At 42.1% G+C, this 26,621-nt stretch overlaps 1 protein-coding gene across 3 annotated transcripts in view; it reads left to right on the plus strand.

Moving 5' to 3' along the window:
* fam110b (family with sequence similarity 110 member B) overlaps nucleotides 1–26,621 on the plus strand; it is a 185,017-nt gene that overhangs the window by 150,532 nt on the left and 7,864 nt on the right. The gene's annotated exons all lie outside the window — the stretch shown is intronic.

Raw genomic sequence — 26,621 nt, forward strand, 5'->3', positions numbered from 1 at the left:
CTAGTGTCCTGAGCTGCATATATTTCAATACAAGAAGTATCGTAGGAAAGGCGGAAAATAGTGCTAAGAATGAGGTAGCTGGTTTACAAGTAGAGGCAATGTGTAGTGAGGAGAGGCAAAATTAAAGTCAACAGGATAAGTTGCTATGTAAAGGTGGACAAAATCGAAAAAGGTAAATACAGGACTGAAGGTGTTATATTTGAATGCATGCAGTATACAGAAAAGGTAGATGAATTTGCAGCACAGTTGCAGATCAACAGGAATGATGTTGTAGGCATCACTGAATCATGGCTGAAATAAGATTACAGCTGGGAGCTTAATGTCCAAGGATACACATTGTATCGAAAGGACAGGCAGAAAGTGTGATGTTGCTCTATTGGTAAAAAAAAATAAAATTAAATCATTAGAAAGACGTGACATACGGTCGAAAGGTGTTGAATCATTGTGGATAGAGCTAAGGAATTGCAAGGGTAAAAATGCCTTGATGGAACTTACAAGGGGAGATAGAAAACGTGTGCTGAAAGGGCAGTGTGACTTTTTAGATCAACTCATAGTTGAGCCCACTGGGTGATCAGCTGTTCTAGACTGGGTGTTGTACAATGAACCAGCGCAGATTGGCAAGCTTAAGGTAAAAGAATCTTTAGCGGTAAGTGATAGGATCAGATTCACCCTGAAATGTGAGAAGGAGAAGCTAAAGTCAGATGTATCAGGATTACAGTGAAGTGAAGGGAATTATAGAGACACGAGAGAGGAGTTGGGCAGAATTGATCAGAATAGAGCATTGGCAGTGATGACGGCAGAGCAGCAATGGCTGGAATTTCCGGAAGCAATTCAGAAGGCACAGGATATATACATCCCAAAGAGAAAGAAGTATTCTAAAAGAAAGATGATACAACTGTGACTAACAAGAAATCAAAGCCAACATGAAAGCCAAGGTGAGGGCATATAATAGAGCAAAAATTAGTGAGAAGTTAGAATATTTGGAAGCTTTTAAAAACCAACAGAAGGCAACTAAATAACCATATAACCATATAACTATTACAGCACGGAAACAGGCCATCTCGGCCCTTCTAGTCCGTGCCGAACGCTTACTCTCATGTAGTTCCATCTACCTGCACTCAGCCCATAACCCTCCATTCCTGTCCTGTTCATATACCTATCCAATTTTTTTTTAAATGACAAAATCAAACCTGCCTCTACCACTTCTACTGGAAGCTCGTTCCACACAGCTACCACTCTCTGAGTAAAGAAGTTCCCCCTCGTGTTACCCCTAAACTTTTGCCTAACTCTCAACTCATGTCCTCTTGTTTGAATCTCCCCTACTCTCAATGGAAAAAGCCTATTCAGGTCAACTCTATCAATCCCCCTCATAATTTTAAATACCTCTATCAAGTCCCCCCGCAACCTTCTACGCTCCAAAGAATAAAGACCTAACTTGTTCAACCTTTCTCTGTAACTTGGGTGCTGAAACCCAGGTAACATTCTAGTAAATCTCCTCCGTACTCTCTCTATTTTGTTGACATCTTTCCTATAATTCGGCCATTAAGAAGGTAAAGATGGAATACGAAAGTAAGCTAACCAATAATATTAAAAAGGATAACAGAAGTTTCTTCAGATACATAAAGTATAAAAGAGAGGCAAGAGTGGATATTAGACAGCTGGAAAATGATGCAGAAGAGGTCGTAATGGGGGATAAGGAAATGGCAGACGAATTGAATAAGTATTTTGCATCATTCTTCACTGTGGAAGACACTAGCAGTATGGTGGAAGTTCCAGGTGTCAGGAGTCATGTAATGTGTGAAATTACCATAACTAGAGAGAAGGTTCTTGGGAAACTGAAAAGCCTGAAGGTAGATAAGTCACCTAGAGCAGATGGTTCACACCCCAGGATTCTGAAAAAGCTGGCTCAAAAGATTGTGGAGGAATTAGTAATGATCTTTAAAGAATAACTGGATTCTAGAGTGAATCCAGAAGACTGGGAAATTGCAAATGTCACTCTCCTCTTCAAGGAGGGAGAGAGGTAGAAGAAAGGAGACTATAGGTCAGTCAGTCTGACCTCAGTGGTTGCAAAGATGTTGGAGTTGATTATTAAGGATGAGGTCTTTGGATGCATGGAGGCACATGATAAAATAGGCCTAGTGGGCATGATTTCCTCAAGGGGAAATCTTGCTTCACAAACTGTTGGAATTCTTTGAAGAAATAACAAGCAGGATAGACAAAGGAGAATTGGTCAATTTTGTGTACTTGGATTTTCAGAAGGCCTTTGAAAAGGTGCCACACGAGGCTATTTAACAAGCTACGAGCCCATAATATTACAGGAAAGACTATAGCCTGGATAAAGCAGTGGTGATTGGCAAAGTGTATGAATAAAGGAAGCCTTTTCTGGTTGGCTGCCAGTGACTAGTGGTGTTCCATAGAGGTCTGTGTTGGGATTAGTTCTTTTTACGTTATATGTCAATGATTTGGATGATGGAATTGATGGCTTTGTTGCAAAGTTTGCAGACGATATGAAAGAAGGTGGATGAGCAGGTAGCTTTGAGGAAGTAGAAAGGTTACAGTAGGATTTAGGCAGATTGGGAGAATGGACAAAGATGTGGCAGATGGACTACAGTGTAGGGAAATGTGTGATCATGCACTTTGGTAGAAGAAATGAAAGGGTTGAATATTTTCTAAATGCAGAGAAAATACAAAAAAAAATTGAGGTGCAGAGGGACTTGGGAGTCCTTGTGCAGGATTTCCTGAAGGTTAGTTTGTAGATTGAGTCTGTGGTGAAGATGGCAAAAGCAAGGATGTAATGTTGCAACTTTATAAAGCACTGGTGAGGTCTCACTTGGAGAATTGCAAGCAGTTTGGGTCCGTTATCTTAGAATATGCTGCAACTGGAGAGGGTTGAAAGGAGGTTCACGAAAATGATTCCACGATTGAATGGCTTGTCATATGAAGAGTTTTTGATGGCCTGTGTTCACTGGAATTCAGAAGAAAGAGGGGTGGCCTAATTCAAACCTGTCAAATAGTTGAAAGTCTTTGATAGAGTGGATGTTTTACTATGGCAGGAGCGTCCAAGTCCAGAGGACACAGTCTAAGAATAGAGGGGTGCCCTTTTAGAATGCAGATGAGGAGGAATTTCTTTAGCCAGAGGGTGGTGAATCTGTGGAATCCGTTGCCACCAGCAGCTGTGGAGGCCAAGTTTTTATGTATATTTAAGGTAGAGGTTGATAGATTATTGATTAGTCAGGACATGAAGGGATATGGGGAGAAGTCACGAAATTGGGGCTGAGGGGAAATTGGATCAGCCATGATGAAATGGTAAAACAGATTCGATGGGCCAAATGGACTGTTTCTGCTCCTATACCTTAAGGATTTTTTGGTCTTATGGACACCGTTTACTATATTTGCTAAGGGGAATTGTAAGGCTCAGCAATTTATTTCTGGAGTTGAGAGAGCAGAAAATACAGATACAAGAGGCTGTAAAAGCTGGGCATCAGAAGCAACGTATAAAATGCTGGCAGATGAAGAGTGAAATGGACAGTCAGTGTTTTATGTTGAGATCCTTCATCAGGTCTGGAAAATAGAGGAACAAACTTGATGTACAAGGGCATAGTTTGTTAAAAGTAGCATCACCAGTAGACAGGGTGATGAAAAGGCAATGCCATTACGACCTTCATCAGTCAGAGCACTAAGTATTGGAGCCGGGTCACTACAGTAGGCTGCAGCTGTGTAAATTGTTGTTGAGGGCACAGATGGAGTGCCTTATGCAATTTTGGCTGCCCTGTTACAGGAAAGATGTGGTTACTGGAAAGACTGCAGAAAAGATTTGAGGATGTTGCCAGGACTAATGAGTAGGAGTTATAGGGAGAGGTTTTCCAGGCTGTGTCTTAATTCCTTGGAACTTTGGAGTATGAGGAGCAATGTTACAGAAATGCTGAGAAGTATAGATAAGGTGGATGGTAACAGTCTTCCCCCAGATAAAGGATTCCAAAACTAGGAGGCATTGGTTTAGGGTGAAATGGGAACATTTTAAAAGGGATTTGAGGAAGGAGCAATTTTTTTTCATGCAGGAGGTGGTGAGTATGTGGAACAAGTTTCCAGAAGAAGTAGTTGAGATAGGTACAATGAGTATAATTTAAGAAGCTCTTGGATAGATATGGGCTGGATGCAGGAAATTGGGACTAAATAGGTGGTGAGCATGGATTTGTTGGGCCGAAGGGCTAGTATCGGTATTGTATGCTCTGATTTTCTGACCTTTTCCAGCCTCAAATTTGTAATAATTCTGATTATTTCATGATTAGTTCCTTTTGCAGAGAACTAGTCCAGAACAGAAGTGAATTGCACAATGTATCAACCTTAAGATGGGATGTAAAACTTGAGCTTCTGACTGCTTGACGGGGTCTCTGCAAAAGGTCTCTTCAGTACTCCAAGGGTAGAAAGTTCCTCCAGTTTCCTTGATAACCCCACTCCTTCAATGAAGTTAACTGATCATGCATTTATTTGACATTCTGTGGGACCTTGCTATGCCCTATCAGGCTGTTGTAGTCCTTTGATTGCAGCAACTGTTTCAGAATAATTCATTGCTGGTCTGGCAGTTTGAGGCAAAGTGAGAGCACACTAAGATGCTGTGTAACTGCAATTTTTTTTCGCTACGTGCCAGTAACCAGCCGTGTAATCTAACAAAAGTATTATCAGTGACCTTTGCTATAACTCTAAATTAATTCACTGTATTTTGTTCAGCTACTAAAATCATTGCCAAAGTGTGGACCAAGAACTTCAGTAATAATTGATTTGAGAAGTTTTTTTTAAATGGCCCAAATAAGTTGGTTGATTTAGCAGTTATAAGTAGAGCAGATACAATTTATTCTATGTCAATGATGATCATCAGCGACTGCCCCCAAAGTTTGCACCCATGCTCTAGGTGGGGTTTTGCCTGTCCTGAACTGATCATTACTCTAACTGATCTCTTCCATGTTATGTAATTAAAGAACTAATTATATAATTGACTGAGGAAAACCCACTTCTTTGAAGTGTTATACAAAAGCACTGTTTGCAGTTTAGCACAATTGAGGGAATAGGATTTCTTGTCTAAGTTATACAAATATTTCTTGTTGTTCTGAGTTAGTGTTTGAGCCCAGGTGAGTCATCAACTCAATATTTCTTGATGAACGTGAACAAATGCTGAGCCTTGCCAGTCTTGTGAATGTGGGGTTTTTGAAAGTGATGCTGCCTATGGCTAGTCCACCACCATTCACTGCAAGATGCAGCAGGCCACCAGGGTTGTGATCTTTTGGTTGTAAAATGACAAAATTCTGTCCAGCATAATCAAAGATCCCATCCACCCCATATATTCTGCTTTCTCCCATTCGGCAGAAGACACAAGCCTGAAAGCTTGTACCACCAGGCTATAGGACAACTTTAACCCTCCTGTTATGAGACCATTGAATGGTTCCCTACTATGATAAGATGAACTCTTCACCTCACAATCGACCTCATTATGATTGTGCTCCTTAATGTGTATCTGGACTACACTGTGACTTAATTCTGTTTTATATTGTACTACCTCAATGTTCTGTACAGTATGTAGATGAGCTTTTCACTGTATCTCAGTACATTTGACAATAATAAACCAATTCTAATTAATTGTATGCTGTTCTTTACAGTTTTGTTTGCATATAGCCCTGTATTACAACTTCTCCAGGTTAGCATCTCAGTTTTTGGAAGTGCTTGGTGTAGCTCCCTGCAAGCCTTTCTATTCAAGTGAGCGATGTGCCAGATCATGCAGTTATAGATTGTCAAAGCATCCTGCTGCCTGCAGAGAGGTTCTTTGGCTCATTGATTCTGTGCTAGCCATCAAGCTTCCATCCACTTAACCTTCACTAATCTCATTTTAAGGGCACTGCGCACGCAGGACCCTTAGCATTATCAAGGATCCCACCCATCCATCCAGCATCCTCTTTGACATCCTACCATCAGGCAGAGACTGCGATACATAAAGCCAAGACCAGTCAGGAGGGGAAACGGCACCCTCCCTCAGGTCATTAAGCTTCAGAACTCCCTGCCACATTGAATGCAAAGTGTCACTGCGTAACTTGTACTGTACCCTACAATATATAATTGTGCATTTTACTTTGTAATTTATCTATGCGTAATTCCCTTGTAGATTTAATTCTTACTTTCCTGGCATATTGTGTTTTATATGAGCGTTATGTGTACTACTATGTTTTATACCCTAGTGTGGAGAAGCAATGCTTCATTTGACAGTATGCATGTACATAGTTAAATGGCAATAAATTTGACTCAACTTATTGTTCTTCAAGATTATATCACTCATCTATATGCAAGAGACAATTTATAATGGCCAATATATCAGTAATGTGGAAGGAGACAGAAAGCAGAGCACAGAGAGAATACCTGCCCGGTCTTGGGAAGAATTGGAATTAGTTTATCAATGGTGACAGTGTGTGCAGGTGCACTGGAGGCTGTTGGGGTGATGGTGACATACCCATTGCTCAGAATGTACACAGAATGTGTTGAGCTCATCAAGAGGGGATGTGCTGTTGTTGAAGATGCTGCTCGAGTTCGTTCAGTGGTTCATTTATAGCATGTAATCCCTGCCACAACTGGCGACTCGTCACGGATTTGACTTTGGACAGGTACAATCTCTTGGCACCTTTGCTAGCTTTGTGAAGGTTGTATCTTGATTTCCTGTGAAGGTTAGTGTCACCAGATTTGAGTGCTGCCGACTTAGAATTCAGTAGGGAGTGCATCTCCCCGTTCGTGGTTTCCACTTTGGGAACATACGTTGTCCTCTTGCACTGGATTGGCCTCTTGTTCTCATCTATACTGTAGAACACAGACAGTACCAGCACTCTAGATTGAACCCAACTTGCTGCCCCTATGAGGTAGAAGCTCTACCAGCTGTGCCTCTACGGTGGTGTGTATTGTTACTGAGAGCCTAAAGCACTTCATACAGTGCCTATAAAAGTATTCACCCGCCTCCCTGGAAGTTTTCATGTTTTATTGTTTTACAACATTGAATCGCAGTGGATTTCATTTGTTTTTTTCACACTGATCAACAGAAAAAGACTCTTTCATGTCAGAGCGAAAGCAGATCCCTACAAAGTAATATAAATTAATTACAAATATAAAACACAAAAGAATAGATTGAATGAGTACTCACCTCCTTCAAGTCACTATTTAGTCGATGCACCGTTGGCAGCATTTACAGCCTTGAGTCTGTGTGGACAGGTTTCTATCAACTTTGCACATCTGAACACTGCAAATTTTTCCCCATTCTTCTTTGCAAAACCGCTCAAGCTCTGTCATATTGCATGGGGATTGTGAGTGAACAGCCCTTTTAAAGTCCAGCCACAAATTCTCTGTTGGAATTAAGGTTAAGACTCTGACTTGGCCACTCCAGGACATTAACTTTGTTGTTTTTAAACCATTCTGTGTAGCTATGGCTTTTTGCTTGGGGTCATTGTCTTGCTGGAAAACAAATCTTCTCCCAAGTTGCAGTTCTCTTGTAGACTGTATCAGGTTTTCGTCCAGGATTTCCCTATTTTGCTGCATTCATTTTACCCTCTACTTTCACAAGCCTTCCAGGGCCTGCTGCAGTAAAGCATCCCCACAGCATGATGCAGCCACCACCATGCTTCACAGTAGGGATGGTGTGTTTTTGATAATGTGTGGTGTTTGGCTTGTGCCAAACATTATGTTTAATCTGATGGCTAAAAACTCCGTTTTGGTTTCACTAAACCATAGAACCTGCTTCCAGCTGACTTCGGAGTCTCACAAATGCTTTCTGGCAAATTCTAGCCAAGATTTCATGTGAGTTTTCTTCAACAGTGGCTTTCCCTGTGCCACTCTCCTGCAAAGCTGCAACTGTTGAAGCTCCTGGGCAACAGTTGTTGTATGTGCAGTCTCTCCCATCTCAGCCACTGAAGCTTGTAACTCCTTTAAAGTTGTCATAGATCTCTTGATGGCCTCTGTCACTGGTCTCCTTGTACGATCACTCAGTTTCTGAGGACAGCCAGCTCTAGGCAGATTTGCGGCTGTGCCATATCCTTTCTATTTCTTGATGTTTGACTTAACTGTACTCCAAGGGATATTCAGTGACTTGAAAATTTTCTTGTACCCTTCTCCTGACTTGTGCTTTTCAATAAACTTTTCACTGAGTTGATTGGAGTGTTTGTTTGTCTTCATGGTGTAGTTTTTGCCAGGATACTGACTCACCAGCAGTTGGACCTTCCCAATACAGATGTATTTTTACTGCAATCAATTGAAACACCTGCACACAGTGATCTCCATGCAACTAATTTTGTGACTTCTAAAACCAATTGGCTGCACCAGTGATGATTTGTTGTGTCTTATTAAAGGGGGGAATACTTATGCAATCATTTTTATGTGTTTTGTATTTGTAATTAATTTAGATCACTTTGTAGAGATCTGTTTTCACTTTGACACAAAAGTGTCTTTTTCTTTTGATCAGTGTCAAAAAAGGCAAATTAAATTCACTATGATTCAATATTGTAAAACAATAAAACATAAAAACTTCCAAAGGGGGCATGAATGCTTTTTGTAGGTTTTGTATATGCCTATCTCAGTATGCTAGATATGAGAACTTGAACATCGTAATCCTCGAGGTTCACAAATATGAAATTACAGTATGTGGCAGGGTCACTTCCATTAATATTACTAATAGAGGCTGGAGTTAGAGATTAGTTTGCTTTCAGACCAGCAGTCACTGTTCACCAGTATGTGTATTGATTTTCCTTGATTAAGAACAGTGATGCTCTCAGCTCAAGAACCTTTGCGTTTATGCCTTGACATTTATCAACTCTTATACCTTATCAAAAGATGATCCAAAGGTCTTTGAATCTGTCAGTGTGGATGTTCTAGCTGTTAAATGTTGGTTAGTTTCTTTGTGGGTTGCTCTGATCAAAGAATAAGTGAGATTGAAGTATTTATAACCGTTTTAGAAACCTCAAATGTTCCGAAGTGCTATGCAACTAATTAAGTGTGTTTGAAGCACCATCTAGAATGTTGGAAATGAGACAATTCCACAAGCATCATTCTGATAGGTACCAGTTAATCTGCTTTTGGTATTGCAAATGCAAAATGCTGCAGGTAGTAAAAAAACTCAATCAAAATGGAAAATACTAGAAATTCTCAGCAGGTCTGGCAGGATCTGTAAAGAGAATCAGTAGTTATTTCTGATCTTTTTCCATGCACAAATTTTGAGTAATGCTATGGGATATGAGAGGAAGATTGGGTCTTGCTTTAATGTCATCTGAAAGATGGTATCTTAGCTAGTGCAGTGCTGAGGGAGTAATGTTCATGTTCAATTTATTGTGGTCAAATATCCAGGCATCTTTGTGATCCCCTCAAAATACCACCACTGTATCAATACAGAAACAAAGAAAATAACTGTTTTGAAAAGGTTCATGGATATTATGCCCCTAAAGGAAGATAACATTCCAAAGAAAGACAGGGTCTGGAGAGAATAAATGACCTTGTAACAGATGGGGAGGTGGTTGAGTAGACTACTTCCCTGTGCAGCAGCATCAACTCACTCATTTTTCATTCTGCTCTCTCAGTGCTCGGGATCTATGTGGTGAGATTTGTATGTGCTTGGAAGAAAAAGGTTGGCGCCACGGTAACGTAGCACTTAACACTGTTGCAGCTTGGGGCGTTCCAGAGATTGGAGTTCAATTCTGGGGGCGTTCTGTAAGGAGTCGGTATGTCCTCCCCATGGGACGTGTGGGTTTTCTCTGGGTCCTCTAGATTTCCCCCCCCCCCCACCTCCAACCGAAGACATGCAGATTAGGTTAACTGGTCATTGTAAACTGTCCCGTGATTAGGTTAGGGTTAATCAGATTTGTCAGGGGTAGCTGGGGCGGTGAGGATCAAAGGGCCGGAAAGGCCTACTTGGCACTGCATTGCTAAATAAGTAGCTGTTCATTTGTAATTACTAATGTAATACATGGCAGGTTGGAATAGTTGTGCTGTATAGATCATTTAAAGCTTTAGTTGTGATGTGTTTGATAAGAGTGAAGTACCATAACTTCAGTTTATATTCATAAAAAGAGTTGGACTTTTTGAAAACCCAAGCTTTTCATGTTGCAGTGCATCATTTGCACACAGGGATAGATAATGAAGTCTCTGATCCCATGTTTCAACATTTGTTCTCAAGCTGATAAGTGGAAAACAATATTCGGTGTTCAAACGGCAGGCAATTCTCATAATTATATTCCACCTCATCAGTGTCGGATGTCAGCTTTGATGAGAAACTCAGAGGGACCTGCCGTTGTGGCTGCAAGAGCAAGTCAGGAGCTGGGTCCAGCAATAAGCAGCTCTGCAAAATATAAATAGATTTGATGGGATACTCTCTGCTTGACTGTATGTGCAGCTCGCAGCATCACTCAAGTAATTTATCAGCACCATACTCCAAATATTTATTCTTACTTTCAGAACAGTGTGGCAGCAGATCTACTGTTCTGTCATTGTCTTCTTGATTTCTGCGCATGCACTTGTACAAATTAAATTTGGAAATGAGCTTTAGTTGCCTTTTCACTCAACATTGGAGTACCACCAGTTTGTACCTGCATAATGTCCCTTTCTGAATTGCCAACATGTTGTTTAAGCACCTTTTTATTCCTTTGCTCTAATCTGACTACGATGACCATTCTTGCTAGTTTTTGCTCTTACCCCATCAACCTTCCATTTGTCCTGCCTATAATAATGGATTTTCTTTAATTATTTTAATAATTTCTCTTATTGCTCCAAAGATTAACTGAAAATCTGTCTTTCTGCATTTCCCTCACCACAGCTTGCATTCCTTTTAACAATTTTTAATCTTTCTGCGTCAACCCCTAGCCCCAGCACCCCCACTTTATATTTCCTCTCCACTTCAAAGTATTGCATCTTGTTTCAGCGAGGAATTATCCATATTTGACACGGAAGCTCCTGTAAATTTCAAATCATTGGAGCTTCCAAGTCAAATCTGGAGAATTTGGCTTCAAGATGATTCAAGTTGATAGCGCATGTGAATGTTTTTTTTAAAGGATAGTAATTGTAGTTTTAGTGATTCCTTTCAGTTTTTGAAATGAAGAATTAATAGCTGTGATAATTTCCTACAGATAATATTTTGTGTCGCACATACTTATGCTATTGTGTGTACAGCAATGAACTCTAACAGATACCTATACACTGTCTTAGTTATCCTTACTTTGTGTGGGGCCTTTTTAATATCAGGTTCATGAATTTCGGTGATGCTTGATAATGTTTTACTTTTTATAGTGCCTAAAGTTTATTATTTGTTTGTGAGTGTTCGTCCCTAATTATGCCTAAACTGAAAAGGCTATTAAGAATCTGTTTGGTGAATATTAAGAATCTATTTGGCGAGTGGCGTGTGGCGAAGTGGTTAGGGGGTTGGGCTCATGATCTGAAGGTCGTGGGTTCGAGTCTCGGCCAAGGCAGTGTGTTGTGTCTTTGAGCAAGGGTCTTAACCACACACTGCTCCAGTCCACCCGGCTGAAAATGGGTACCGGCAAATGCTGGGGGTTAACCTCAAGATAGACTGGCGTCACGCCACAGAAACTGGCATAAGCACATGGGCCACAAGGCTCGGGACAGACTTTAACTTTAAATAGTGTCGCAGTGCAAACTAGAACAGAGAAGGCTAGCAGATTTCCTTCTGTGAAGGACCTTAGTGTGTCAATTAATTGTTTACAGCAGTTATGTTGTTTTATGGTTAAGGACACCAGGTTTTGAGTTCTAAAGATAATTAATTTCTTTAGTTATTCATTTGTGATGGTGGCGTCAAACTAGTAATGCTGGATCAGTGGTGCAAATCTCTGGCAATTAATCCAGTAGTTGAACCTGTTATCCCTGTAAACCCAATTTCTGTGAAAAGACTTCTAAAAGTATTCGCTTTGATGCTTTGAGTCTATTTCCTTTCCATCAGAAGAGCACCAGTTTGTTTTACCATAATGTTGCCACTTTCTGGCGTAGCTAATACATGACTTCAGTTCTCTTCATTAGTCTGACTGTGGTTTCCTCCAGCTGATCCTGCCATACTCATTACACTCCATTCGTCCAGTGTGAATCTTCAGCTGCCTTGATTTACTGATATTTCCTAATCACTTCGGCATCTTTTCATCTTCACAATTATTCACTAAAAATCACACGATTCCTCTGCTTATCCTTCATCGTGGTCTTCCTTGTGCTCCTTCATTCCTTCAAACCTTTCTATCTTCTCTTTTGTGTCCACACCCTAATCTCTGTCACATTCTATTCCCTGTCCAATTTAAAGCATTGTCTGGGGCATCCTCTAAACTCATCTTGGAGCGATTGATGAAAATTGCTGGGTTCTTCTTGGGCACATGGCTAAAAGTTCAGGCTTTGGGCTCCAGTCCAGTGCTGAGTGCATATGAGGGGATTTGGGGGGCAGTGGTGGGGGGGGGCAGTATATTTGAGGCTGCTTGCACATATTTGAACCTGTGTTGTGAAAGATCTCAAGGTGAGTACACTTAAAGTTCCCAGGAATGATTCCTTAAAAGTAATTTGTTTTTGTTGCGTTTGATGACAGTGTTTTAAACTCTAAATTACGTTAATATTGATTGACTGGTGTTGATTTTTATTCATGCAACCTGTATGTAACTTGTCATGACTACTTGTTTATCTGTAGGGGTGGGGGGGGGGCAAAATTTGCAGCTCTAATTGGGAGACACTTCTATGTTTTGATTTCTGTTCTTCAAACAAGCTTCTGAAGAAGTTGAAGCAACATACATCAAAGTTGCTGGTGAACGCAGCAGGCCAAGCAGCATCTATAGGAAGAGGCGCAGTCGACGTTTCAGGCCGAGACCCTTCGTCAGGAGCAACTTTGATGTATGTTGCTTGAATTTCCAGCATCTGCAGAATTCCTGTTGTTTCTGAAGAAGTTGACTTTGGTATAGTGTTAAGGACAGGGGTTCCCAACCTTTTTTATGCTATGGACCATTACTGTTAAGCAAAGACCCCAGGCTGGAACCCGTGGTTCAGGGTGATCCATTATCAACAACGTATTGGCTGGTGGAGTGTTGCAAATTAGCAGTGTAGGTTTTTGCTTGTGCACATACTAGTAAACGTACAGGAAAGAGTGTTGAGAGAAATGTTTTAAAACAATGTGCCAGAAATGTATAACTCAAAATCTAAGGCTAAACATCTTTTCCTAGATGCCATTTATAAATTAGTGAAAAAAAATTGTAGTGTCACAGTCTTGGAATTAGATAATTACACCATCCCTTCCCTAAATTTGTCCACTTTCAGCAAAGCATCTACGTTTTAATTGGAATTTCTATTTTTTCCCCTCATTCTGTTCTGATTTTTCATTAAGAATGATTTGAAATGAAATTAATCAATTGAAGTAGCAAAAACAATGAAGTATAATCCAATTTCAGAGTGACAAGGACTGAAAAGGCCAGAATAGCTTTTTGAGTTGACTCTGCTGTGATCCAGTGGCCTCGGCAGAATGGATAGATACACACTTTATTGATCCCAAAGGAAATTACAGTGTCACAGTAGCATTGCAAGTGCACAGATATGCAAATATGAGAAGAGAAGTAAGAAAGAATTATAAAAAGTTACCACAAACAGTCTAACAGGAGGGGTCATCACTCCCCAGCTATAGGTTGACTCATCATACAGCCTAATGGCCGAGGGTAAGAAAGACCTCGTTTAGAACTCTTTGGAGCAGCACAGTTGTTTTAGTCTATTACTAAAAGTGCTCCTCTGTTCAGTCAAGGTGGCATGCAGAGGGTGAGAAACATTGTCCAGAATTGCCAGGATTTTCCATAGGGTCCTTTGTTCTACCACAGACTCCAGTGTGTCTGGTTTGACTCCTATAACAGAGTCACGTTTTCTAATCAGTTTATTGAGCCTGTTGGCATCACCCGTGTTGATGCCATTGCCCCAGCACTGGTGACAACAGACTGGTTGAATATGTGAGGGAGCGACCTGCATACTCCAAAGGACGTAGTCACCTCAGGATTTAGAGGTGACTCTGACCTTTCTTGTACACAACCTATGTGTCGGTGCTCCACTCAAGTTTGTCACCCAGGTGCAACCCCAGGTACTTGTAGGCCCTCACCACATCCTCACCATCAATAGGAACAGGGAGCAGTGCAGGCTTTGTCTTCCTAAAGTCCATCACCATCTCCTTTGTCTTACTGACATTGAGCTGCAGATAGTTTAACTTACACCTGTTGACAAAGTCCTCCACCAGGGCCCTGTATTCATCCTCCCGTCCTCCCACTGTACACCCAACTATTGCTGAGTCATCAGAGAATTTCTGCAGATTACATGACTCAGTGTTGTATCTCAAGTCTGATGTATATAGGGTAAACAGGAAGGAAGTCAATACTGTCCCCTGTGGTCCCCAATGCTGCTTCTCGCCATGTCTGACACACATCTCCGAAGCTGCACAAACTGTGGTCTGCCAGTCAGATAGTCCATTATCCAGGATACAATGTAAGTGCCAACCTGCATTGAATAGAGCCCCTTCTCCAGCAATGAGGGCTGTAAGGTACTGAAAGCATTTGAGAAATCAATAAACATGATTCTCACAATGCTGCTCTGCTTATCCAAATGGGAGCTGGGTTTTGCACATCCACGCTCATATTTTTCTTCGGATGCGCAGTAGAGAACATCCTAACAAACTGCATCGTTGCTTGGTACGGAAACTGCACTGTGGCAGACAGGAAAGCTCTACAACGGTTAGTCAAAACTTGCCAACGCATCACTGACACTAGCCTACCCACTGTCAAGGAAATAGATACAGAAAGGTGCCAGAAAAGGGCCAGTAACATCATGAAGAATCCCACACACCCTGTTCCTGGACTGTTTGTCCCACTCCCATCAGGGAGGAGGCTACGTAGTATCCATGCCAGGACCACTGGTCTCAAAAACAGCTATTTTCCCCAAGCAGTAAGGCTGATCAATACCTCCGCTCATTAACTCCACCATTACTTTATTATTTCCCATCAGTCACCTTATGAACAGCCTAGTGTCACTTTATGGACATGCAACCAATCTGTGTATCTAAGCTAGCTTGATTCTATCATTATTGTGTTATTTATCTTTCGTGTTTTCTTTTCGTGCTCATTGGGTCCAGAGTAACAGTTATTTGGTTCTCCTTACACTTGTGTTCAGAAAATAACATTAAACAATTTTGAATCTTCCGTAGAAAAGCTCCACAAATTGCTACTTGTGTGCCTTTTCGGCAGCTTTTAACATTGAAGTTACAGCGATCAAGTGGGAGAAGTCACGTGGAGTGCAAATGCAGCAAAATTTTCGGGATTAGGTGGCTCTTGCAGAGAATCACACATTCTAATTCTGTACACTGGCAGTAAATCTGAGATTTAGTTTCTGGGAGGCTGCTCAGGAAATTCATGAGGGAGCATTGAGTGATACTCTTCTTGGATATAGTATAAATTTGTATTCAGTTTAACACTGACTTGATTTGTTAAAGTGGTGAACTACATTATTATACGTACAGCAAATGTAAGGTAGGAACATTGGCACAGGGATTTTATAGATGATGAAAGATCATTCCTCATTTAAAATGAACTTTATATAAATTTTCAAAGTTCTTGTCTGTTCCACTTGGAGCACAACTAGTGCATAGCCTTGTTATTCTGTTAGTATTAGTTTTAGTTACTGACCAAAAGTTTATTCAGTCATCAATCAGCCACTCTCATTTAAAGCAGTTTTATTTATTTAGTATTTGTGACACTAGACACTAGAATACTACAGCACAGTGCAGGCCCTTCAGCCCTTGATGTTGTGCCGACCCATATATTCCTTAAAAAAACGTACTTAACCCACACTACCCCGTAACCCACTATTTTTCTTCCATCCATCTGCCTGTCCAAGAGGCTCTTAAATACCCCTAATGTTTTAGCCTCCACCACCATCCCTGGCAAGTCATTCCAGGCACCCACAACCCTCTGTGTAAAAAAACTTACCCCTGATGTCTCCCCTAAACTTCCCTCCCTTAACTTTGTACATATGCCCTCTGGAGTTTGCTATTCGTGCCCTGGGAAACAGGTACTGGTTATCCACCTTATCTATGCCTCTCATAATCTTGTAGACCTCTATCAAGTCCCCTCTCATCCTTCTACACTCCAAAGAGAAAAGTCCCAGCTCTGCTAACCTTGCCTCATAAGACTTATTTTCTAATCCAGGCAACATCCTGGTAAATCTCCTCTGCACCCTCTCCATAGCTTCCACATCCTTCCTATAATGAGGTGACCAGAACTGAACACAATACTCTAAGTGTGGTCTCACCAGAGATTTGTAGAGTTGCAACATGACCTCTCTACTCTTGAACTCAATCCCCCTATTAGTGAAGCCTAGCATCCCATAAGCCTTCTTAACTATCCTATTAACCTGTGCAGCGACCTTAAGGGATGTATGGATTTGAACCCCAAGGTCCCTCTGTTCATCCACATTCTTAAGTAACCGACCATTAACCTTGTACTCAGCCTTCTGGTTTGTCCTTCCAAAATGCATCACCTCATACTTATCCAGATTGAACTCCATCTGCCACTTTTCTGCCCAACTCTGCATCCTGTCCATATCCTCTTGTAACCTTCGACAACGTACAGCTCCATCCACAACTCCTCCAATCTTTGTGTCCGCAAACTTACTCACCCATACTTCTGCCTCTTCATCCAGGTCATTTATAAAAATCACAAAGAGCAGGGGTCCCAGGACAGATCTCTGCGACACTCCACTAGTCACCAACCTCCAGGCAGAATATTTTCCTTCCACTACTACCCTCTGCTTTCTTCCTTTAAGCCAATTTTTTATCCAAACTGCCAAGGGTCCACTGATCCCATACCTCATGACTTTCTGGATGAGTCTCTCCTGGGGGGCCTTGTCAAATGCCTTGCTAAAATCCATGTAGACCACATCTACTGCCCTACCCTCATCAATTTCTTTTGTTACCTCTTCAAAAAACTCAATTAGGCTCGTGAGGCACGACCTTCCCTTCACTCACAACACGCTGAAGGAACTCAGCAGGTCAGGCAGCATCCGTGGAAAAAGATCTGTCAACATTTCGGGCCAGAGCCCTTCATCAGGACTGTAGAGGGAAGGGGCAGAGGCCCTATAAAGAAGGTGGGGGGACGGTGGGAAGGAGAAGGTTGGTAGGTTCCAGGTGAAAAACCAGTAAGGGGAAAGATAGAGGGGTGGGGGAGGGGAGGCAGGGAGCTGATAGGCAGGAAAGGTGAAGAAAGAATAGGGGAAAACACAATGGGTAGTAGAAGGAGGCGGAACCATGAGGGAGGTGATAGGCAGCTGGGGGAGGGGGCAGAGTGACATAGGGATAGGGGTAGGGGAAGGAGAGGGAATTACCAGAAGTTGGAGAATTCTATGTTCATACCAAGGGGCTGGAGGCTACCTAGACGGTATATGAGGTGTTGCTCCTCCAACCTGAGTTTAGCCTCATCATGGCAGTAGAGGAGGCCATGTATGGACATATCTGAATGGGAGTGGGAAGCAGAGTTGAAGTGGGTGGCTACTTGGAGATCCTGTCTGATCGTCTGTTTTGGCGGACAGTGTTGAGGTGCTCAATGAAGCGGTCCCACAATCTGCGTCGGGTTTCACCGATGTAGAGGAGGCCACACCGGGATCCAGCGATCTCTTCTCTCACTTCCCACAGCAGCCTGGGGTATATCACGTCAGGCCCTGGGGACTTGTCAATCTTGATGTTTTTAAGAAGATCCAACACTACTTCTTCCTTAATCTCCACATTGTCCAGTGCACAGGCCTGTTCTATTTCGACCTCACCCTGATCAAGGTCCTTTTCACTTGTGAATACTGAAGCAAAGTATTCATTTAGGACCTCCCCAACCTCCTCCGCCTCCAGGCACATGTTGCCTTCTTTATCCTTTAGCGGCCCCACTTTCATTCTTGTCATCCTTCTGTTCTTCACATACACTTAGAACGCCTTAGGGTTCTCCTTAATCCTATATGGCAAGGCCTTCTCATGCCCCCTTCAAACTCTCCTAAGTCCTTTCTTAAGCTCCTTCCTGGCTACCCTATATTTCTCATGAGCCCCTCCTGCTTCCTGCTTCTTATATCTAACATATGCTTCCTTCTTCCTCTTGACGAGTTGCCTCAGATGTTTTGTCAGCCACAGTTCCCTTTTCCTACCATTTTTTCCTTGTCTCAGTGGGACAAACCTATCCTGAACCCAGCACAAGTGATCCCTAAACTTCCTCCACATTACTTCTGCGCTTTCACCCTTGAACATCTGTTTCCAATTTACTCTCGCTAGTTCCTACCTCATCCCTTCATAGTTAGCCCTTCCCCAGTTAAGCACTTTCCCATTTTGTCTGTTTTTATCCTTTTCCATAGCTATGCTGAAGCTAAGGGAGTTGTGGTCACTCTCACCAAAATGCTCCCCCACCAAGAGGTCTGCCACCTGACCAGGTTCATTACCCAGAACTAGATCCAGTATGGCCTCTCCTCTCGTCGGCCGGTCCACATACTGTGTCAGGAATCCTTCTTGAACACACCTGACAAATTCAGCCCCATCTATCCCCCTTGCAGTCAGGAGGTGCCAGTCAATATGAGGGAAGTTGAAATCACCCATAACTACAACCCTGTATTTCCTGCACCATTCTAAAATCTGCCTGCTTTTCTGCTCCTCGGTGTCCCGAGGGCTATTTGGGGGCCTATAGACTACTCCCAGCACAGTGATTGATCCCTTCCTGTTTCTGACTTCCACCCACACCGACTCAGTGGACACTCCCTCTGTAGCTTCCTCCCTTTCTATAGCTGTGATACTATCCCTGACCAGTAATGCTACTCCTCCACCGCCTTCTCTACCTCCCATTCTATTCCTTTTAAAAAGGAATACGATGGGACACACGCCTGCATCTTTGATGATAAAATGAATATAACATACTGTGTAAGTAATATACCTTCATATTTGTTAGCATTCAGCTTGCACATGCAGAAGTTAATCAGTGTTTCAGCAGGAACTCTGCTCTTCGTGTAGCTCTTACTATTTATACTGTCTAGAAAACTATCAAAACTGATAACCATACCAAGTTGGCAGCCCCTGAATTTTTAATTTAGCTAAGCTTTGTAAATTCAAGGTACGGGAAAAGAATAATCCAGAAGTTGTCGGGAGGTCTCTGGCACTGAGCCTGGCGCTGTTGTGCAGGAGGTAAGGAGGGAGAAGAGGAATGCGGTAGTCACAAGGGATTCCATAGTCAGGGGAATGGACAGGAGATTCTGTGAGCCTGACAGAGATACCCACATGGTGTGTTGCCTCCCAGGTGCCAGGGTACGGGATGTCTCAGATCAGGTCCTGAATATTCTAAAGGGGGAGGGTGAGCAGCCAGTTGTCTTGGTACATGTTGGTACCAATGACATAGATAGGAGAAGGGAGGAGGTCCTGAAGAGAGATTTCCAGGAGTTAGGAAGGAAGCTGAGAAGCAGGACCTCCAGGGTAGTAATCTCGGGATTGCTACCTGTGCCACGTGCTAGCGAGGCCAAGAATAGTAGGATCAGGCAGATGAATGCTTGGCTGAGAGACTGGTGCAGGGGGCAGGGCTTCAGATTCTTGGATAATTGGGATCTCTTCTGGGGGAAGTATGACCTGTTCAAAAAGGACAGGTTACACCTGAGCCCGAAGGGGACCAGTATCCTGGCAGGAAGGTTTAATAGAGCTGTTAGGGAGGGTTTAAACTAATTTGGCAGGGGGATGGGAATAGGAATGATAGAGCGGAGGAAGGGGAAAACAGAAATAAATCTAAGATAGTGAGCAGTAAAGATGTCAGGAAAGACAGCCAGGTGATGGGGCAAATGTGTAGCCATTGGGATGAGTTGCAGTGCAATAAAGTTGCAGTGAAATCAAAGCAAAAAGTATCAAATACTGGTCTTAAGGTGTTGTACTTAAATGCACGCAGCATAAGAAATAAGGTGGATGATCTTGTTGTACAGCTACAGATTGGCAGGTATGATATTGTGGCCATCACTGAGACATGGCTAAAGGATGCATGTCTCTGGGAGCCGAACGTCCAAGGATACACGGTGTATCGGAAGGATAGGAAGGTAGGCAGAGGGGGTGGCGTGGCTTTATTGGTAAGAAATGATATTAAATCTTTAGAAAGAGGTGACATAGGATCGGAAGGTACAGAATCTTTATGGGTTGTGCTAAGAAATCGCAGCAGTAAAAGGACCCTGATGGCAGTTATATACAGGCCTCCTAACAGCTGCAGTGATGTGGACTACAAATTACAACAGGAAATAGAAAAGGCTTGTCAGAAGGGCAGTGTTATGATAATTGTGGGGGATTTTAACATGCGAGTCGATTGGGGAAAATCAGGTCGGCACTGGATCTCAAGAGAGAGAATTTGTAGAATGTCTGCGAGATGTCTTTTTAGAACAGCTTGTTGTTGAGCCCACTAGGGGATCGGCTGTACTGGATTGGGTATTGTGTAATGAACCGGAGGTGATTAGAGAGATTGAGGTGAAGGAACCCTTAGGAGGCAGTGATCATAACATGATTGAGTTCACTGTGAAATTTGAGAAAGAAAAGCCGAAATCCGGTGTGGAGTAAAGGAAATTATAGTGGCATGAGACAGGAACTGGCCAAAGTTGACTGGAAGGGGACGCTAGCGGGAAGGATGGCAGAGCAGCAGTGGCTGGAGTTTATGCGGAAGTGAGGAAGGTGCAAGACAGGTATATTCCAAAAAAAAGGAAATTTTCGAATGGAAAAAGGATGCAACCGTGGCTCACAAGAAAAGTCAAAGCCAAAGTTAAAGCAAAAGAGAGGGCATACAAGGAAGCAAAAATTAGTGGGAAGATAGAGGATTGGGAAGTTTTTAAAAGCTTACAAAAGGAAACTAAGAAGGTCATTAAGAGGGAAAAGATTAATTATGAAAGGAAGCTAGCAAATAATATCAAAGAGGATACTAAAAGCTTTTTCAAGTATAAAAAGAGTAAAAGACAGGTGAGATATAGGACCGATACAAAATGATGCTAGAGAAATTGTAATGGGAGATAGCAGAGAAAGAGATGGCAGAGGAACTGAACATGTATTTTGTATCAGTCTTCACTGTGGAAGACATCAGCAGTATACCGGACACTGTAGGGTGTCAGGGAAGAGAAGTGTGCGCAGTCACAATTATGACAGAGAAAGTACTCAGGAAGCTGAATAGTCTAAAGGTCGATAAATCTCCTGGACCAGATGGAATGCACCCTCGTGTTCTGAAGGAAGTAGCTGTGGAGATTGCGGAGGCATTAGCAATGATCTTTCAAAAGTTGATAGATTCTGGCATGGTTCCAGAGGACTGGAAGATTGCAAATGTCACTCCGCTATTTAAGAAAGGGGCAAGGAAGCAAAAAGGAAATTATAGACCTGTTAGCTTGACATCGGTGGTTGGGAAGTCATTGGAGTCGATTGTCAGGGATGAGGTTACGGAGTACCTGGAGGCATATGACAAGATAGGCAGAACTCAGCATGGATTCCTTAAAGGAAAATCCTGCCTGACAAACCTATTACAATTTTTTGAGGAAATTACCAGTAGGCTAGACAAGGGAGATGCAGTGGATGTTGTATATTTGGATTTTCAGAAGGCCTTTGACAAGGTGCCACACGTGAGGCTGCTTAACAAGATAAGAGCCCATGGAATTACGGGAAAGTTACATACGTGGATAGAGCGTTGGCTGATTGGCAGGAAACAGAGAGTGGGAATAAAGGGATCCTATTCCGGTTTGGCTGCCGGTTACCAGTGGTGTTCCACAGGGATCCGTGTTGGGGCCGCTTCTTTTTATGTTGTACATCAGCGATTTGGATTATGGAATAGATGGCTTTGTGGCCAAGTTTGCTGATGATACAAAGATAGGCGGAGGGGCCGGTATTGCTGAGGAAACAGAGAGTCTGCAATGAGACTTGGATAGATTGGAAGAATGGGCAAAGAAGTGGCAAATGAAATAGAATGTTGGAAAGTGTATGATTATGCACTTTGGCAGAAGAAATAAACAGGCAGACTATTATTTAAATGGGGAAAGAATTCAAAGTTCTGAGATGCAACGGGACTTGGGAGTCCTCGTACAGGATACCCTTAAAGTTAACCTCCAGGTTGAGTCGGTAGTGAAGAAGGCAATTGCAATGTTGGCATTCATTTCTAGAGGAATAGAGTATACGAGCAGGGATGTGATGTTGAGGCTCTATAAGGTGGTGGTGAGACCTCACTTGGAGTACTGTTGGCAGTCTTGGGCTCCTTATTTAAGAAAGGATGTGCTGACATTGGAGAGGGTACAGAGAAGATTCACTAGAATGATTCCGGGAATGAGAGGGTTAACATATGAGGAATGTTTGTCTGCTCTTGGACTGTATTCCTTGGAGTTTAGAAGAATGGGGGGGGGACCTCATAGAAACATTTCGAATGTTGAAAGGCATGGACAGGGTGGATGTGGCAAAGTTATTTCCCATGATGGGGGAGTCTAGTACAAGAGGGCATGACTCAAGGATTGAAGGGCACCCATTCAGAACAGAGATGCGAAGAAATTTTTTTAGCCAGGAGGTGGTGAATCTATGGAGTTTGTTGCCACGGGCGGCAGTGGAGGCCAAGTCATTGGGTGTATTTAAGGCAGAGATTGATAGGTATCTGAGTAGCCAGGGCATCAAAGGTTATGGTGAGAAGGCGGGGGAGTGGGACTAAATGGGAGAATGGATCAGCTCATGATAAAATGGTGGAGCAGACTCGATGGGCCGAATGGCCGACTTCTGCTCCTTTGTCTTCTGGTCTTATGGTGCTGCTGATGGGTTGTTCCTTATTATTGCATTGGATTCACATTCCTGGACCAATATTTTTGCTTTAAAATTCAGTGTGTTGTCATCTCCCAATAGATCACATTTTCAAACTTTAATTCAACTCCAGTGTCAGTATCAGTGGGGAAAAGTAATTTCCAAAATTTTGCTGCCTTGCTAGCAGTGCTGAAGGCTAGAGGAGAACACGTCAGAAAGCTGGTGGGCATAGCGTTCTCCTTATTAGCAGTTTTGCTGGTCCACAATTGATGCAAAATGGCTCTTACTGTCTTAATAAACTAAGCCCCTCCTTCAGGAATTTTAGATTTGCTGAAAATAACTCATGTTCTTAGTATTATTTATTTACTTTTTATTATTATTATTTGCTTTTTTGTAACTTGCACATTTGGTTACATGTCCGTCTTTGTAGTTTTCCATTGATTCTACTGTATTTCTTTGTTCTACTGTGAAAATCTGCAAGAAAATCAATCTCATGGTGGTATATGGTGACATATATGCACTTTGATAAATAAATTTGCTTTGAACTTTGAACGTTGAATAAGGTTTTGGGTACAACATAGCTGGTGTATTGTCCTAAACATTATGCATTTGCACAGTTATTGACAGTTCCCTCAGTCATAAAACTAAATATCCAGAGATTGCACACATTTGGAGGAAAATCCTCAAATCGGAATGTCTGGAATAAGTCCAACAATTATACATACTGAGCGGATATGATGCTTCACATTTTCTGACAAAATTTAAGGTGTTTACATTGAAGATTAAACAGAGGGCTGCAGGTATGGTGGGAATCGAGGCACCAGCATAATTCCTTTGTTGCTGTAGAAAGATGAAAAGGAAACAGCCTCTTGTATAGAGAGATGGAGGAGAACCTGTCGGGGGGCGCGGGGATAGATCACAAGCAATTTTAGTTCCCCTCCACTGACCACGTTTCATCTTTTAAATGCCTCAATTTCAATTGTTGTGAAATAGTCCTCAATAACCACAAATTTAAAGTTTTCAGCCCATTTCATAAACTATGCTCCAAATCTCAAATTTCCTGTCTGGTGGAGTTCAGACATGGAAGGACCCGTGTGTTACCTCATTCAATCAGAGCCACTCCAGTAACCTGCTATCCAACAATTTGGAACTCCTGATGCTCCTTTCAGACTCCTTTTGGAGGTTCACCTCCTTACAGGCTCCCTGGAAAATTTACTTTTGATAACATCTAGTAGTGTGGAAAATCTGCTAGTTTGGCAGCACCAAATGGTATCCTAGTGTTACTGTTCTATCTGGCATACTGAGTGTAAGATCACGGAATACTACATGTGTCAGCATATTGGCAGTTTCTGTCAGTGCCTACTATGTGGTGGGTTCGTGTGTACAGTAACAGATAACACATGATAATGGCATCGATTGCAAAATTTGCTTTTTATCTTTGATCCAAGCTGAAAGAACGGTGACCAGTCCCATGAAGTGCTTATGTCTATCATGTGAGCATCATATAGAGGTCAGCTGAGCCATATACCCATCCCCATCCTTTCCTCTCACATTCTTCATGTGATACTCTCATAATACTTCTGATGTTTTCTCATAATAGCAGCAGGGGTTTTATGCTGTCTAACATAAGCATATAATGTTTGCAGTGTAGTTTGCTTTTAATATTAAATTTTGTCTGATTCTACTGCAATTGTAGCTACTGAAATAGAAATACAACATTCAGCAAATCATTATCTTTCTATGGGAACAACGTCATTGCATTAGCAATCTGCGTTAGCTTTATATATCATTTGTTTGACTGAGGTGATCCTATTCCTCACTCTGTCTCGGACAAGGATCTTTGTGTTAAACTATAGAAGGGCTTGGGCAGGCCAACTAGTAATCAAAATGTGGGTTTTAATTTAGAGCCATAGAACACTACAGCTCAGAAAGAGACCCTTTGGCCCATCTAGTCAGTGCAGAACTATTTATCTGCTTAGTCCCATTGGACCTGCATCTAGACCATCGCTTTCCACTCCCTCCCGTTCTTGTACCTATCCAAATTTCTCTTAAATGGTGTAATCAAAGCCACATCCACCACTTGTTTGCTGTCAGCTTGTTCCATGCTCACACCGTCCTCTGATTGGCAGGTTCCCCCTCTTGTTCCCCTTAAATATTTCACTTTTCACCCTTAACCAAAGGCCTCTAGTTCTAGTCCCACCTAACCTCAGCAGAAAAAGCCTGCTTGATTTTACCCTATCTATACCCCTCATAATTTAGTGTTGCTGTATCAAATCTCCTCTCAGTTCTAGGGAATAAGGTCCTAAACTGTTAAAACTTTTCAGCAAAGTAACTCTGCTGCTTTGCCTCACTTCTGTAGACTCTGTGTCTGTCTGCCAAATAAATACAGATGCAAAAAAATCCATTTAATATCTTCCCCATCTCTTTCGGCTTCATGCATAGATGACCACTCTGACCTTTCATAGGACCAATTTTGTCCCTTGCTATTCTTTTGCTGTTAATTTATCTGCAGAAGTCCTTGGGACCATACCTACCATGTACCTTCCAATGCTAAGGTTTTCCTAAACCTGTTATCCTTGCCTGTTGTTCTGACAGGACCATACAAACTATGTTTTCTCAAAATTTCACTTTTGAAGGCTCCCACCCACCTTTGCCAGGAAGTAACGTGTCCCAATGCACATCTGACAAATCCATTCTGATACCATGTCAAAGTTCAGTCCTTGAAATAGAATCAATCAAAACCAAGGAATTGCAGTTCTCTTCTTTGAAAAGTAAACTACAGAAATGTTTTGGCCCGTCATGCTTGTGTCATTCTTGCCATCAATTCAGCAGGGGCATAGCTAGGCATCAGAAAATTGTTGGTCCAAGTCCCACTCTTAAAGATTTGAGTGCACAAGTAATCTAAGCTAGTGTTGTGTTGCTGAAGCAAAGGATTTTCACACTGTGCCAGGCACCTTGATATGTGGCCAATTATGCTGAAGTCCAGCCAGCCATGGTTGCCTGTACGTGCACATGTTGTCTATGAACAGTGGTTTGTCCTTAGGTGGAGGAGCTTGAGAGTCCTTGCCTGGGACTGCTTAATGCCCTTTTGTTGGCTAACTGGAGCCATTTGAGAACAAGTCATATTAAATAGGTAAACGTAGTAGTAATTATTTGCAAAAAAAAACTCGTAATTGCTGGTAAGTTGTTAAATAATTAAGTGAAAGTAAGGAAAAACACCTGCTCTTGCTCTTTGACTCAGGCTGCATACTGATATAGAGCTGGAAGCTGTATTTGCAATGTACAGTACACATTTGTGCATTATTCCTGGATTCCAGCACCCAGGCCATGCCCTTTTCTCATTGTTACCATCAGGTAGGAGGTACAGAAGCCTGAAGGCACACACTCAGCGATTCAGGAACAACTTCTTCCCCTCTGCCAAGCGATTCCTAAATGGACATTGAACTCTTGGATACTACCTCACTTTTCCAATATATATACTATTTCTGTTTCCTACATGATTTTTAATCTATTTAACACACATATATAATTGATTTACCATACTTTATTATTATTAATTTTTTTTCTTCTATGTTATGTGTTGCATTGAACTGCTGCTGCTAAAAATTTCAGGACACATGCCGGTGATCATAAACCTGATTCTGATTCAATGGCAAGTCCAAAATTGGATGGTGATATTGCTTCACCAGACTCTGAGTTCTGCCATCATCCTGACTTCCACCTTGTAGTGTTCAAATGGTAAGTCAGGAATATCTGAACCTGCACAATGCAGTTAGCTGGCAGGTCACAGCTTCCAATTCAATAGATTAGGGTAGCA

Source organism: Mobula hypostoma, chromosome 1, assembly GCF_963921235.1.
Source record: "Mobula hypostoma chromosome 1, sMobHyp1.1, whole genome shotgun sequence".
Taxonomy (NCBI): domain Eukaryota; kingdom Metazoa; phylum Chordata; class Chondrichthyes; order Myliobatiformes; family Myliobatidae; genus Mobula; species Mobula hypostoma.